This window comes from Pseudorca crassidens, chromosome 20, assembly GCF_039906515.1.
Source record: "Pseudorca crassidens isolate mPseCra1 chromosome 20, mPseCra1.hap1, whole genome shotgun sequence".
Classification (NCBI taxonomy): domain Eukaryota; kingdom Metazoa; phylum Chordata; class Mammalia; order Artiodactyla; family Delphinidae; genus Pseudorca; species Pseudorca crassidens.
This window is the reverse complement of record NC_090315.1, coordinates 49,750,010-49,765,126: the sequence shown is the minus strand read 5'-3', so window position 1 is coordinate 49,765,126 and position 15,117 is coordinate 49,750,010. Positions and strand designations below refer to the sequence as shown.

The 15,117-nt window shown below is 47.8% G+C and overlaps 1 long non-coding RNA gene across 2 annotated transcripts; it reads left to right on the top strand.

Annotated features, from left to right (window-relative positions):
- Positions 1–7,881: 7,881 nt before the first annotated feature.
- Positions 7,882–13,712, top strand: LOC137214720 (uncharacterized). 2 transcript variants are annotated; one of them, XR_010939017.1, is made up of 4 exons: positions 7,882–8,154; positions 9,447–9,584; positions 11,541–11,674; positions 13,579–13,712. It is a non-coding gene; the product is annotated as an uncharacterized lncRNA (long non-coding RNA). The 2 variants fall into 2 exon arrangements; XR_010939016.1 differs by lacking the exon at positions 13,579–13,712 and adding an exon at positions 12,181–12,308 and having other exon boundaries at positions 7,884–8,154.
- The last annotated feature ends 1,405 nt before the right edge of the window (positions 13,713–15,117 follow it).

Here is a 15,117-nt window from a genome sequence, read left to right as displayed (position 1 = left end):
ATGTGTCCAGACTTGTTCATTCTACTGATGTGTTTAAGCCATGTGATGAGGCTCCTTCCTGGGGGGAACACATACCTGGAACTTCTCCTTACAGATGTGACACATGGATGGCACCTGGTCTCTGATGGCCGCCTTCCCATTCAGGCCCAGAACTAGGCCACATTTATTTTCTGGGCCCTGCTATGTCCGCGTTTAGTCAGTGCTTGCCTCCCCCTTCCAACAGCCCACCCCTGAGGTCAGTGACCTCATGACACCCTTCCCAAACCTTGTCTTCTACCTCCTCTACTCTCAGCAAAGCCAATGTGCATCCGGCTGTTAAAAAGTAACAGCTTAAGGAATTGCATGGTAGCAAGGATTTCTTTAAGTAGTAATGGCTGTACTAATATTCAAGTAATGAAATGGGATGTTCAGTGAGAAAGGAGGGGTAACCTGGAACCCAGGGTTTCTCCTCAGAACTCCTCAGATCCATTTTCAGCAGCTGTCACTTAGGAGATAGTAGGCCTATGTGTACAGTGGACATGGGAGAAGGTGAAGAGTAGAAGAAGAAAGGAGGGAGCGGTTGAGGGGCATTTTGAGTCCCAGTGTGAATATTCCTTTATCTAGGAGGCTCAGGGCAGCCGTCAGCCCTGAATGCATGCCCTGGAGAGGCTACCTGGCTTTGGTGTAAGTGTAGGACTTGAGCTGTGGGTTCAGGCTCCTCGTCACCTGTATCTCTACAAGGGAGAAGTGGCTCGCCGGCCAAGCTGGCCTCAGCCCCCCGAGGGGACACCGCAGCAGTGAATGGCTTACGTGTCGCCTGGCTGACACCTTAGCAGTCTCTGAATGAATTGCCCTACTCCCAAATTCTGTGTGTGATTTTTCTGGTAAAAGATCCTTGGCCAACTTCAATCCTCAGAGGCGTTTGGCCTCTGTTTTCCAAAGGGACTAAGAACAAAAGAGTTTTAGCCGAAAAGGGGAGAAGGTTAGACTGTCCAAGTCTCTCACTTAGATGAAAAAGTGAGGTGCAGGAACTTCCCTGATGGTGCAGTGGTTAAGAATCTGCCTGCCAATGCAGGGAACTACGGGTTCGAGCCCTGGTCCAGGAAGATCCCACATGCTGCGGAGCAGCTAAGCCCGTGCACCACAACTACTGGGCCTGTGCCCTAGAGCCCATGAGCCACAACTACTGAGCTCATGTGCTGCAACTACTGAAGCCCATGGTCCTAGAGCCCATGCTCCACAACAAGAGAAGCCACCGCAATGAGAGAAGCCCGTGCACCGCAACGAAGAGTAGCCCCAGCTCACCGCAACTAGAGAAAACCTGCGTGCAGCAATGAAGACCCAACGCAGCCAAAAATAAATTTAAAAAAAAAAAGAGAGCTTCCCTGGTGGCGCAGTGGTTGAGAGTCTGCCTGCCGATGCAGGGGACACGGGTTTGTGCCCCCGTCCGGGAAGATCCCACATGCCACGGAGCGGCTGGACCCGTGAGCCATGGCCGCTGAGCCTGTGTGTCCGGAGCCTGTGCTCCGCAATGGGAGAGGCCACAACAGTGAGAGGCCCGCGTACCGCAAAAAAAAAAAAAAAAGAAAAAGTGAGGTGCAGAGGCGGGAAGGGACTTGTGTTCACATACAGCTGATTAGCTGCAAAACGAGAGTGTTTGCCCTTGCCTAACCAGATTGGCTTCGGGACCTGTGTGACCAAACTGAAACTCCAGCCCGCATCCAGCTCTGGGCAGAGGCTGCTGACCTGACCCCAGAGCCTGCAGACCCTGGACAGGCCTCCCTGGGGAGCTCTTGACCTTGGTCCTGGGTTCCCACCTCCCCTGCTCAAAACAATAACCCTCAGCACAGCAGTGTCTTCTCAAATTACTTGTTATCTACAGAGAGAAAATAGTAATTCACAGTGGAGAAAACACAGCTAAACCACGTGATCCACGTTAACGTCAAGAGGAGCAGAATGAACAGACATCACATGCCTCCTGATATAATGTACTGAGGACACAACATCCTTTCGTCTCCCTGTCAAAAGAGCAGAGCCTGAATCCAATCATAATGAAACATCGGACAAACCCAAACTGAGCAACATTGTACAAAATAACTGCCCTGCACTCAACACTTATCAATCATGAAAGATAACGACTAAGGAATTGTTCCAGATTAAAGGTGGCTGAAGAAGGACATAATAACTAAATTCAGTGTGTGATCTGGACCAGAAAAAAAATGTTTTGTTACCTAACACACATCTGAGGTAACCTTTTTGGAGAATTGGGTCACTAGGTTTTTAAGGCTGCCTCTCCACTACGGAGACCAGGGGGCCAACAGCAGTTCTTACTTTGTAATAATTTGATGCAACCAATAAAGAAGCCTTGAACGTGAAAAAAAACACTTTTTTTGACCATTGTATTGTGTTACACTAAGACTGATGGCTGACTTCGAATCAGAAATGATGGAAGTCAGAAGACAGTGAAAAGACATATTTAAAGTCCTGGGGTGATAAAAAATGCCAATGTAGAATTTTTTTTACCTAATGAACATAACCCTTAAAATAAAGATGTTCTCAGATAAAAGCTTAGAGAATTTGTCACTGTGAGACTTGCACAAAAGGAATCCGAAAGGAAAATCTTCAAGTAGAAGAGAATGATCCTAGATGGAAACACGGAAATGCATGAAGGAGGAGCACTAGAAAAGGTAAATATGTGCTTAAATATTAGCAAAAAGTGAAATTAAAATATATATGAATTTTAGTGAAATAAATTTAAGATTAAAAATAAATTTTATTTTTTTTTGATATGTAAGAAGTGGATTTATTTAGAGGGAAACACACTCCACAGACAGAGTGTAGGCCATCTCAGAAGGTGAGAAAGGCCTAAATTTTTTAAATTAAAAAATATATAAATATTGTACAAAGCAATAGAAATGTCTTTAACATATATGTTGACTTAAAATGTCTTTAAAAAAACACACAGGGGTTCCCTGGTGGTGCAGTGGTTGAGAGTCCGCCTGCTGATGCAGGGGACACGGGTTCGTGCCCCGGTCCGGGAAGATCCCATATGCCGCAGAGCGGCTGGGCCCGTGAGCCATGGCCGCTGAGCCTGTGCGTCCGGAGCCTGTGCTCCACAAGCGGAGAGGCCACAACAGTGAGAGGCCTGTGTACCGCAAAAAAAAAAAAAAGCCCACAAACGTTGGTAGGAGGCAAGTGAAGTTGAAGTGCTCTAAAGTTCTAGCCTTACTGGACAAGTGATCAAAGTAATGTATTAGACTATTAAGTCAAATGCTTTGGTGTGGTGGGGGTGTAAATTAGGAGTTTGGGGTTAAAATATACACACTATATAGAATAGATAACCAGCAAGAACCTATTGTATAGCACATGGAAGTATACTCAATATCTTGAAATAACCTATAATGGAAAAGAATCATATATATCATGGAAACTGAAATGCAGACTACAGTGAGATCAGCTGCACACACACCTGAATGGTTAAAATGAAAAGACAGAATGTTTCGTTTTGGCAAAGATGTGAAACCACTGGAATCCTCGTACAAATGTATTTTATCTGTTTTTGTTCATATTCCAAAATCAGAAGGAAATATTTGAAACCATTAATAGTAGCAGAGTGTGGGTTTATGATTATGGGAGGTCTTTTATCTTTTAATATTTCTCCTCCTGTTTTAATTGTATTTTTCATGCTTTAATCAGACAAAAATGTTCAAGTTTCACATTTTGAAAAGAACAAGCCCCTTCCGCACCACACACAAACACCAAGGCCCGGGACCAAAGGACGTCTCACCTTCATCTCTCCCGGCCTTCCAGCCACGCTCATCCCTGATGCCGCCGGCTCAGAACCTCAGCAGTCCTCCCCACCCTCCTCTCCCTACCCCCTCCGTCACCCCTCCAGGGCCCTCTGTCTTAGTTCTTGGCCTCTCTCACACCCTCTCTCCCATCAGGGTCAGGGTCCGTCTTTGCTGAGGGCGGCTCAGTTTCCCCCGGTCTCAGTTCCCGAAGGAGAACGAGGAACAGACCCCGCCCCCTGCCCCTTCGTAGCCGGGCTCCACCGGCACGCGCCCTCTGTCTCCGGTCCTGCAGGTTCCTCTCCCATCCAGCCTCCCTCCACCGAAGGCTGCGGAGCCCAGGTCTGCTTTGCCTGCCGCCTGGGTGGCGCCCAGCCTCCCTGCTGCTCCCGCTGCCCCCACTCCAGCTCCAGCCCATCCTCCACCAGAACTCCACCACGTGCGCCAGGCCCACCCGCCCAGACCTGCAGTGGCTCCTGTGCCTGCTGGCCGCCGCCCCTCCCCAGGTCGGCTCCCCAACCTGCTAGCTGTGTGACTGTGGATAACCCCGTCTCACCTATGCAGTGAGGGGTGTAGAACCTACATCACAGACTTGTCAGAAAGGTTAAAGGAGAGAACGTCTAGTGCGAGGTGGCTGTCTAATCAGTGTGGCCCACTTCTGCCGTTTCTGTTAAGCTTCAGTGGACAGCATTGCAACAAGGTGGCCCCCACTGCCCCCCCGGAGTACTGCCTCTCTGTGCCTGCTGCTGTTCCTCCACCCTTCAACTGCCCTTCCAGGCCTCCCCCAGCCCGTCCATCCAGGTCCAGCCCTGGTGACCTCTCCCCTGCCCGCTGCGCTCCCATCCCTCAGGGCTGTGTTCTTCATGGGGGGTGGCAGTGAGGGGCCCACGGGGTTGTGCACCAGGATTCTGCCCTCCAGCCCATGGCCTCTGATACCCTCCCCAACCTAGGAGGCCCCTTCTTTATTGGCTCCTAAACCAGGATTTGTCTCTTGGGCAACCCCCCACCCACCCACCCCCCATTAAAAAGGAGAAAGAGGCTACGGATCTGGGGATGGGGGGCTGGGAAACAAGGACCTCGCCTGAGGCAGAGAAGAGCAGCCGAAGCCCCAGGGTCCAGCCAAGCTGGGAGACTGTGGCTCCTCTCAGAAGCTTTCCTTGGGTTACCATCTCCATATCTGCCCTGGGACAGAAGGCGCAGCGCTTCTCGAACTGAGCCCTCCTTGTCGGGGGCTTGGTATCTTCTTCCTCCCTAGGTAGGGAGGGTAGGGGACAGACACAGGTGCCTCTCAGTTCAGCAGCCGTGCCCCAGCCTCTGCCCACAGAGCCACCTCCTCACTGCCTCTCCGTGTCGCTCTCTAAAGGGCGCCTCTGCTTCCTGATGGGTCCGAAGAAGTGGGCAGCAGTTTCTCTTACAGCTCAGTGGTAAAAGCCCCAAGGTTCGGTCATCAGAGACCTGAGACACCCTTTCCTCCCAGGGGCCAAGACCTCATGGTTCTGTGATGACAAGATCATCATCATCATCATCACAGAAGATAACTGGCCACCTCATCTCCCCCTTGGGTTGGGTTGTTGGGAGGACTCAAGGACAGTGCCTTGCCTGTTGGAAATACTTGGTGAACGAGGTAGGTTTGTGTTTTCCAAGATGGCCACCACAGCCTATCACCTCCCATGTGCCTTCTTTCTTTTTTTTTCTTTTCTTTTAATTTTTATTGGAGCATGCTTGATTTACAATGTTGTATTAGTTTCAGGTGTACAGCAAAGTGAATCAGTTATACATACATCCACTCTTTTTTTAGATTCTTTTCCCATATAGGCCATTACAGATTATTGAATAGGGTTCCCTGTGCTGTACAGCAGGTCCTTATTAGTTCTCTATTTTATATATAGTAGTGTGTGTATGTCAATCCCAATCTCCCAATTCATCCCCCCCCCTTACCCCCTGGTAGCCATAAGTTTGTTTTCTCCATCTGTGACTCTATTTCTGTTTTGAAAATAAGTTCATTTGCACCCTTTTTTTTTAGATTCCACACATAAGCAATATCACATGATATTTGTCTTTCTGTGTCTGACTTACTTCACTCAGTATGAAAATCTCTAGGTCTATCCATGTTGCAGCAAATGGCATTATTTTGTTCTTTTTTTTTTGTGGCTGAGTAATATGCCATTGTATATACGTACCACAGCTTCTTTATCCATTCCTCTGTTGTTGGACATTTAGGTTGTTTCCATGTCTTGGCTATTGTAAATAGTGCTGCAACGAACATTGAGGGCATTTATCTTTTCAAATTATAGTTTTCTCTGGGTATATGCCTAGGAGTGGAATTGCTGGGTCATATCGTAGCTCTATTCTTAGTTTTTTTAGGAACCTCCATACTGTTCTCCATAGTGACTGTACCAATTTACGTTCCCACCAGCAGTATAGGAGGGTTCCCTTTTCTCCACACCCTCTCCAGCATTTATTGTTTGTAGATTTTTTGACGATGGCCATTCTGACCAGTGTGAGGTGATACCTCATCGTAGTTTTGATTTGCATTTCTCTAGTAATTAGTGATGCTGAGCATCTCTTCATGTGCTTTTCGGCCATCTGTGTGTCTTCTTTGGAGAAATGTGTATTTAGACCTTCCACCCATTTTCTGATTGGGTTGTTTGTTTTTTGATATTATGCTGCATGAGCTGCACATGCCCTTCTTTCTTTTTCCAACCTAGTATTTTTTATTTTTAAAATTGGCCCACGGTAAACTGCACATATCTAAAGTGTACAATTTGGTACAGTTTAACATATATACACCTGTGAAGCCGTCACCACTATCAGGGTACTGAGCATATCCATCAACCCTAAGTTTTCTCATGCCCCTTTGTCATCCCTCCCTCTACCCCACCCCTAGCATCTTCATGCAACCACTGGTGTGCTTTCTTGTCACTACAGGTTAATTGCATTTTCTAGACTTTTATATAAATTGAATAATACTATGCATACACTTTTTTTGTCTGGCTTCTTCCACTCAGCATAATAATTTTGAGAGCCATCCATGTTGTTGCATGGATCAACAGTAAATTCATTTTTTTTAATTCAAAAAATTTTTTTAATTAAAAATTTTTTTTTTATTTTTTGGCTGCATTGAGTCTTCATTGCTGTGCTCGGGCTTTCTGTGGTTGTAGCGAGTGGGGGCTACCCTTCCTTGCAGTGAGCGGGCTTCTCACCGTGGTGGCTTTTCTTGTTGCGACTCTAGGCACACGGGCTTCAGTAGTTGTGGCACACGGGCTTAGTTGCTCTGTGGCATGTGGGATCTTCCTGGACCAGGGATCGAACCCGTGTCCCCTGCACTGGCAGGTGGATTCTTAACCACCACACCACCAGGGAAGTCCGATAGTGAATTCATTTTTATTGCTGAATTGTATTTCTCTGTATAGCTATACCATAATTTACTTATCCATTCGCCTATTGATGGACATTTGGGTTGTTTCTCATTTTTGTTTACTTCAGATAAAGCTGCTATGAACATTCATGTGTAAATCTTTGTACGGACATCTGCTTTCATTGCTCTCAGGTAAATAGCTCGGAATTGCGTGGCTGGGTCATATGGTAAGTGTATGTTTAACTTCCCAAGAAACTGCCAAGGATTTTCCAAAGCAGTTGTATGAGAGCATCCTTGACAGCCCTGGGCGTGGCAGGTCATTTTTATTCAAACATTCTACTAGGTGTGTAGTGGTATCTCATTGTGGTTTTAATTTGCATTCCCCAGTGACTAATGATGTTACCTGGGGTCACCAAGCTGGGAAGAAGCTGAGCATTGGCAGGAAGAAGCCCACATGTAGGTGTGCTGCTGACGACCAGCCTCAGCTTGCAAGTGAGCAAACCCTCAGATGATCCCAGCTTCCAGCCTTCCAGCCACCCCTGCTGGTGCCACATGGGGCAGAAACAAGCTGACCCCACTAAGCCCTGCCCCAGCTGCAGATTCGTGGGCAAAGTAGATGACGGGTGTCATAAGCCTCTCTGTTTGGGGTGGCGTATGCAGCGGTGGCTAACTGAAACAGTGAGTCTGATAGCTGTGATGTGTTATTACTACTGACCTAGTTCTTTTCCTCCACATGTGGTTTATATTTGTCTTCTCAATAAACCCTCAGTTCCTAGCAGACAGACATCGTTTCTTTCATTTCTGGAATGCCAGCCCCAGAACCTTGCTCCTGACTGTCCTGCCCCCTTCTCCCTGCGACTCCCTCCTCCAGTCCTACCACATTCTCTCGTCTGTTACATCAGCTCCCTCTGACCCTTTGCCTTCTCTTAGCCACCTCCCCAGGGGACAGAGTAGAGTGTTGAAGAGCTTAGGCTCTCCTGTTGGACTGCCTGGATTTGAATCCTGTCTCTGCTTCTTCTTTTCTAAGCTGTAAGAAATTGACCAAATTCTTTAACCTGTCCGAGCCTCAATTTTACCTTCTATAAAATGAAAACAGTAGCACCTACCGCAGAGGGTGGTGATGAGGCTTCAGTGAGATGATGCATGTAAAGAACTTAGACTTGGGCTGGCGCCACTACTGTTATTTTCACTATGGTGTTGTCTGATGCCTGTATGGATATAAAAACACCCTCTCATTCTCAGGGAGCTCGTCTGCCCAGCTCCTGATGGAAAGGTGTCAGGTGTCTGGGTGGGAAGAGCTAACATCTGTTGTCCTAGGAGATTTACAAACATGAAATCACTTGCATTCTTTTTTCTTTTTTATAAATTTATTTATTTATTTTTGGCTGTATTGGGTCTTCGTTGCTGCGTGCAGGCTTTCTTTAGTTGCGGCGAGCGGGGGCTACTCTGTTGCAGTGTGTGGGCTTCAGTAGTTGTGGCACGCAGGCTCAGTAGTTGTGGCTCACGGGCTCTAGAGCACAGGCTCAGTAGTTGTGGTGCGCGGACTTAGTTGCTTCTCAGCATGTGGGATCTTCCTGGACCAGGGCTTGAGCCCATGTCCCCTGCATTGGCAGGCGGATTCTTAACCACTGAACCACGAGGGAAGTCCTTCACTTGCATTTTTAAATCCTGGCTTCTCTCTTACAGGTCTTATATTTCCAGGCAAAATATTCCCTCCTTCTGAGCCTACTTCCTGCACCCAGAACAGGGGTAATGCTGTCTGCCAAACAGGGGTGAATGCAGGGACGTTACAATGCACTGTCCTGACACAAAGTGAGCCCCTGATGAATGGTAGCTTTTAACACAAATAACATTCACTCTGTGATGCAGCAGGTAATAGTTACTGAGGAAAGAGAACAAGGATGGGGGAAGATTTTTCAATGTATATTGTTTGGAGCTTTAAAATATTTATATTATCTATGTTGTTTTAAAATTAAATATAAATTTTTTTTTTTTTTTTTTTTTTTTTTTTTTTTGCGGTACGCGGGCTTCTCACTGTTGTGGCCTCTCCCATTGCGGAGCACAGGCTCCGGACGCGCAGGCTCAGCGGCCACGGCTCACGGGCCCAGCCGCTTCGCAGCACGTGGGATCCTCCCGGATCGGGGCACGAACCCGTGTCCCCTGCATCGGCAGGCAGACTCTCAACCACTGCGCCACCAGGGAAGCCCATAAAATTAAATATAAATTTTAAGAAATGAATAAAATTGATAAATTCAGATTATGAACAAATAAAATTTAAAATATACTATGTTCCAGATAACTATTTTTGCCCTATTTTATAGATGGAGAAACTGAGTCTCAGAGTGGAATAACTTGCCCAGGATCAAGCAGCCAGCCAGAGCCGGAGCCGGGATTAGAACCCAGGTCTGCCTGACTCCAGGGCCCGGGGCCTTTCCCTGCGCTTGGTCTCTGGTTTCTGGGTAAGCACCATGGGGTGGTCAGGCGGCCTAATGGATGGGAGTAGCTTCCTGAAATCAACTTCCCAGTGAGAAGCTGGTCCATCCCCATGCCTCCTTAGACTCCTGAAGACGGGGTGTCTCCTCCGGAAATCTTCCGGCTGGGTGTCGGGGCCTCCTGACCCTCCCACATTTGCTCCAGCGGGCAGGTCCCCACATCTCGGATGGCAGCTGTGTCTAGGACTGAGCAGGTTCCTTCAGAGGCGCAGACCCCTCACTCCCAGTTCCGCTAACTCATGGTCTCTCGTGGGGAGCGGTCCCATTCCCATGGGGTGGGGGGCACCTCCATAATTCCCATCAACTCCTCTGCCAAAATAATGAAACGGTTTCAAGGCAAGTCCTTAAATCCCCACTTCTCGATGCCCCTCATTAATTATCATGCAGACATTCCATACGTGACCTGTGGCTGCTCTCAGACTGCTTCCTGACTGTGGCTGTGCCACAGTCCCCCTCCTTCTGGCCCAATAGAAATTCAGCCCAAATGTTACAGGGAGCAACGAAAGCCTAGAAAAGTACACAGCTGTGGGGCAGGGGAGGGCCGGTGTCACGGGGCCTGGCCCCATCATTTTGCACTTGAGGAACGTGGGCGGGGAGTGGGGCACTGACACATGTCGAGTCAGCCGTGGCACGGGCTCTCCAGGCCTTCTGAGTGCCCACCGATGCCCTTCTCCCTAAAGATCTTCCTGAACACCGGCCCTTTGCAGGGAGTTAGAGGACAAACAACAAACAAAACAAAATCATTGCCTTTGAGCACTTATGAATGTCCCTGCTGGACAGGAGAAGACAGATTGAGGGGCGGAGCCCTGGATTCATGTCAAAACAATCAGGGAACCAAAGGCCATCCGGTAACAAAGTCCTGCAGCTCTCACAGGGTCCCATGGTCACAGGTTCTGCAGACGTATCCTAGGCACCTGCCCCGCAAAAGACCACACCTGATATCCACAGAACAAAATTCACCGGCTCCCCTGGGGGCAGAGACTGGCATCCAATGTGCTTTTAAAACAGCTTTATTGAGATTTAACTCACATACCATTCAATTAACCCATTTTAGGTGCAGAAGTCAATGGTATTTAGTACATTCACAGTGTTGTGTAACTATCGCCACAATAAATTTTAGAACATTTACATCACCCCAAAAAGAAACCCCATACCTGTCAGCAGTCACCCCTATTTCTCCCCAGCTTCGCATCCCAGCCTGTTGCAGCCAGAAATCTACTTTCTGTCTTTATAGATTTGCCTATTCTGGCCATTGTCTATAAATGGAATCATATAATATGTGGCCTTTCTGTCTGGCTTCTGTCACTTAGCTTAATGTTTTCAAAGTTCATCCATGTTGCAGCTGTATCCACACTTCATTCCTTTTTATTGTTGGATAATATTCCATTGTACGAATATACTCTATTTTATTTATCCACTCATCTGTGGATGGGCATCTAGGTTGTTTCCACTTTTTGGCTATTCTGAATAATGCCGCTATGAACATTCATGTGCAAGTTTTTGGCACTGAATTTTCAAAACATATTTACAGCAGCTCAGTTATCTAATAGGAACCACTGCCTCAGTAGCTTTTAACACGTTCCTTTAAGGGAAAGTGGTAAATCCCATCCAGAAGCAGCCTGACGTGAGGGGCCCCTCTAGGTGCTCCTCTAAGCAGCGAAGAGAGTGCTGGGAAGGGGGCAGCTGAGGGCTAACAGTGGCGAATTTTCTATAGCTCTCACTCTGCCATGGAGAAAAAGGAAAACTAAAGATAGTTTGTAGGTGGATCCCAATGTTGGTTTGAACTTCAAAGAGTCTCCATCAATAATTGTCTCCTAGTTGCACAGTCAAGGTGTCAAAATGGTTGGGCCTCTCTTATTAGCTGCTTCCTAGAGAGTATTCAGCTATCCTTTTTTTAATTCAGTGTGTTTCACTCAACTCTAGTTGCAACTTGAGGAAAGAAAACACATGTCAAGTCTCCTGACAGAAGAACAAATCACTGAGCAGAAATCGGCCAGCGGGCACATGTCCTGGGGTTCATAGGATGAAGAGGCAACTCGAGAATCTGCTGGGCATTGGTGAGCAGGTGGAGTGAGGGAGGGAGAGAGTTCTGGGGGTGTTTGATTCTTCCTCAAAAGGTTGGGTATTGTCATTCAGCCATTCCTGGTAAGAGACGCCAGAAACAGCTAAGGAAAGAATCCTCCTCTAATTCTGACGTAGGAGCTTCTCAGGGTGGGGCACCCAGTTATCTGGTGAAGGCAGGTGTCTTCAAAGTGGAGGCAAAACAAGTTTTGCTCAGTTAAACACCATTAACATAACTCTGCAAGTGTCCCAGCGGGTTCACAGGAGCAGCCCTGAAATGGTTCAGTTACACTTTTGAAGGGAAAAGATTCTGAGAAGTGACCAACATTAGGTGTGAACAACAAGCACCACACAGGCCCCCGAAAAAGCTGGAAAGCACAGAGGCCAAGTCAGCCAAGATCACCGGAGGCCAGAGTAGAGCTGCTCACAGGTCATCCACACACATGCATCCCTGGGCCTGGAAAGAGCTCACTCAGCTCAGACAAGCCCACTGGATTCCCAGGCTGCCTCCTGAGCGAGTGAGTCTCCACCAAGCCCAAGTAGCTCGTAAACAAGTCATAATGAGCGCAAAGCATCAGCCCCAGGGGCACCTGGGGACTCCCGCCCAGCTCCCGCCACAAGCGTCAGGCTCACAGGCCTGGGCACAGGTCTCTGCTCTTCAGCTGCGTGTCACCAGCCTCCGTGGTCATTCAGTTTGGCTCATTACCCACACCTCCCACAGTCTGGAGTCTCAGGTGCCAGGCCGTGCAGCTCACTTTGCAAGAATAATAACAAAAGTAGCTGTTGTGTAAAATTTTTCACAAATTTTTGGCCAAGTATTTTATATGCATTATTTGAGTCTGCAAAAACAAAAACCAAAACGTATCGTTGCCCGTTTTACAAGCAAGTAATCGGAGGCTGTGATGATTAATTTTATGTATCAACCTGGCTAAGATATGGCGACCAGTTGTTTGGTCAAGCACCAGTCTAGATATTGTTGTAAAGGTATTTTCTGGATGTGAATAACAGTAAAATCAGTAGGCTTTCAGGAAAGCAGATTCCTCTCCATAATGGGGGCGGCCTCATCCGTTCAGTTGAAGGTCTTAAGAGAAAAGACAGAGATCCTGTGGAGGAAGAAGGAATTGGGCCTCCACACTGCCTACAAACTCGAGACCCCCAACATCAGCTGTTCCCTGGGTCTCCAGCCTGCCCGCCTGCCCTGTGCATTTCAGACCTGCCAGCCCCACAATCCCATGAGTCACTTCAAGATAAATCTCTCCCTCTCTCTATATATACATCCTATTGGTTCTTTCTCTTTATATATAGTCTCTATTGGTGATTACTACAGAGGCCCAGGAAAGGTAACCACCTCCCAGGGTCATACACTAAGGAAGAGGCAGTGCTGGCCAGCTCCAAAGTTGTGCTCTTAACCAAACGCACAACAACCCTTTCAGCCTGGACTCTGAGAGGCTCCAGTAAGCTGATGCCCCAGATCCAAGTGTCTGAGGGTCCCTAACTCTACAGAACATCTCATGGGAAGGACAACAGAGGGATGGGCACACCCCTCTCTTTGGGAGGCTGCACCAAAGGAGCTGCTCCTCAGTGGCTCCTGTGTCACAGGGACCACGCTGGGTTATCACCCCTCGGGGGAGATTTTATTAGTCTGACTTGGGTTTCTTACTAATCTCCACGTGGTGCCCTCCAGATGAGGGGCTGTGTGAACCAAGAACACAGCATTTCATAGGCCGCAGCACCACCTACTGCTGGTTTATATGAACAAAGAGAGTGACTGAACCACGCTGATCTGAGACCACTCCAGCATCAGCCCCATTTTACAGTTTGGCAAACAGAGGTTCTTTAAGAACCAGCTCAAGTCTTGCCTCATCCACAAAGCTTTACACAACTACCATTTCTCCTCCAGACTTTTCAAGAGTTGGCACCCAGGGGATTCCAGATACAAGAGGAGTTCCTGGAAAGCTATTTAGAAGAACAGATGTGTCTCTCAGCCTTGCTGATTCCAGTTCCTGTGGAGGATATGGGTTTAGATTCCCCAGGTGATTCTAATGCACCACCACGGTCTCTACCACATGTCTTAGCACTGACTTGAATAGTTCACTACTTCATAGGGACTTAGATGTGAGGCCTGGTTTTTATTATCTGCAACTTGAGAACGTGCTTCTCTAGGCCTCACTTTCCTCACAGTTCCTCACTTTCCTCACAGGATACTCTGCTCTAATTCACACAGTTGTGGTGAAGTTTCAACAAGGCAAGGCAGTTAGGGCACAGGAGCCACTTATAAAATTACTCTGTCTTACAGGGACTCTGTGAAATAGCGTCCTGCACCCTGCACAGCACTGAGTCCATACCAGGTGTTTTACTGCAAAACTGCTCCATGATTTGTGGGTGCAGGTTGGTGTGGTGAGCGCACTGGCTGCTTCTCTTAGACAATGAGCTTGTCTTCCCACAGGTGTGAACAGGAATGGGCACAGCCCTGGTTTCCACACAGACATGGGCTCACAGGTACATGGAGGATACGCCCTGTGCCAGGTGCTTACCATGGAGTCCGTGTAAGGCTGGATGTCAAGTCCAGTGACAGCGATAGTAACTTCAGGGGGAGGAATGGGGTTTCTCCCCCAGCCATGCCCCTACTGCATGGAGAGTAACATTTGTAAATGTTTGTGTCTTCATTATGTCAGTTCTCAAATTCTCTTTTACACTTCGGTAACAGGACAATGGTTTTTTTGGTTTTTGGTTTTTTTTAATATGTTGGGGATAGGAGTTTATTCATTTATTTATTTATTTTTGCTGTATTGGGTCTTTGTTTCTGTGCGAGGGCCTTCAGTTGTGGCAAGCGGGGGCCACTCTTCGTCGCGGTGCACGGGCCTCTCACTATCGCGGCCTCTCTTGTTGCGGAGCACAGGCTCCAGACGCGCAGGCTCAGCAGTTGTGGCTCACGGGCCCAGTTGCTCCGCAGCATGTGAGATCCTCCCAGACCAGGGCTCCAACCGTGTCCCCTGCATTAGCAGGCAGATTCTCAACCACTGCGCCTCCAGGGAAGCCCAGGACAATGGGTTTTTCTGCAATGTTTATTCCATCGTCTAACACAATGCCCGGCCACAAGAGGCCATCCATTAAACAAAATTGGCTTGTGTGGTGAGATGGGCTTGAATCCAAAGAATGGGAACTGGTGAGTGTGGCCCCAAATGGAGCATAACCTGTGCCCATTTGATTATTATCCATTCAAAGACATATTTACTGGACAATGTGCCAAACACAGTTCCAAGTGCTGAGAACATAGTCATGCATGAGATTTAGCTTCTGTTGTCAGAGGGCAAAGCTTGCAACTAGTGGGAAAGGCAGTCAACACTGATCTAATTTAGTGACAAGTTCTATAAAGGAAAGAAAACAGGGTGATGTGATAGTAAGCGGGGTGATGGAGTGGATGGGGAGCTTCTGAGAG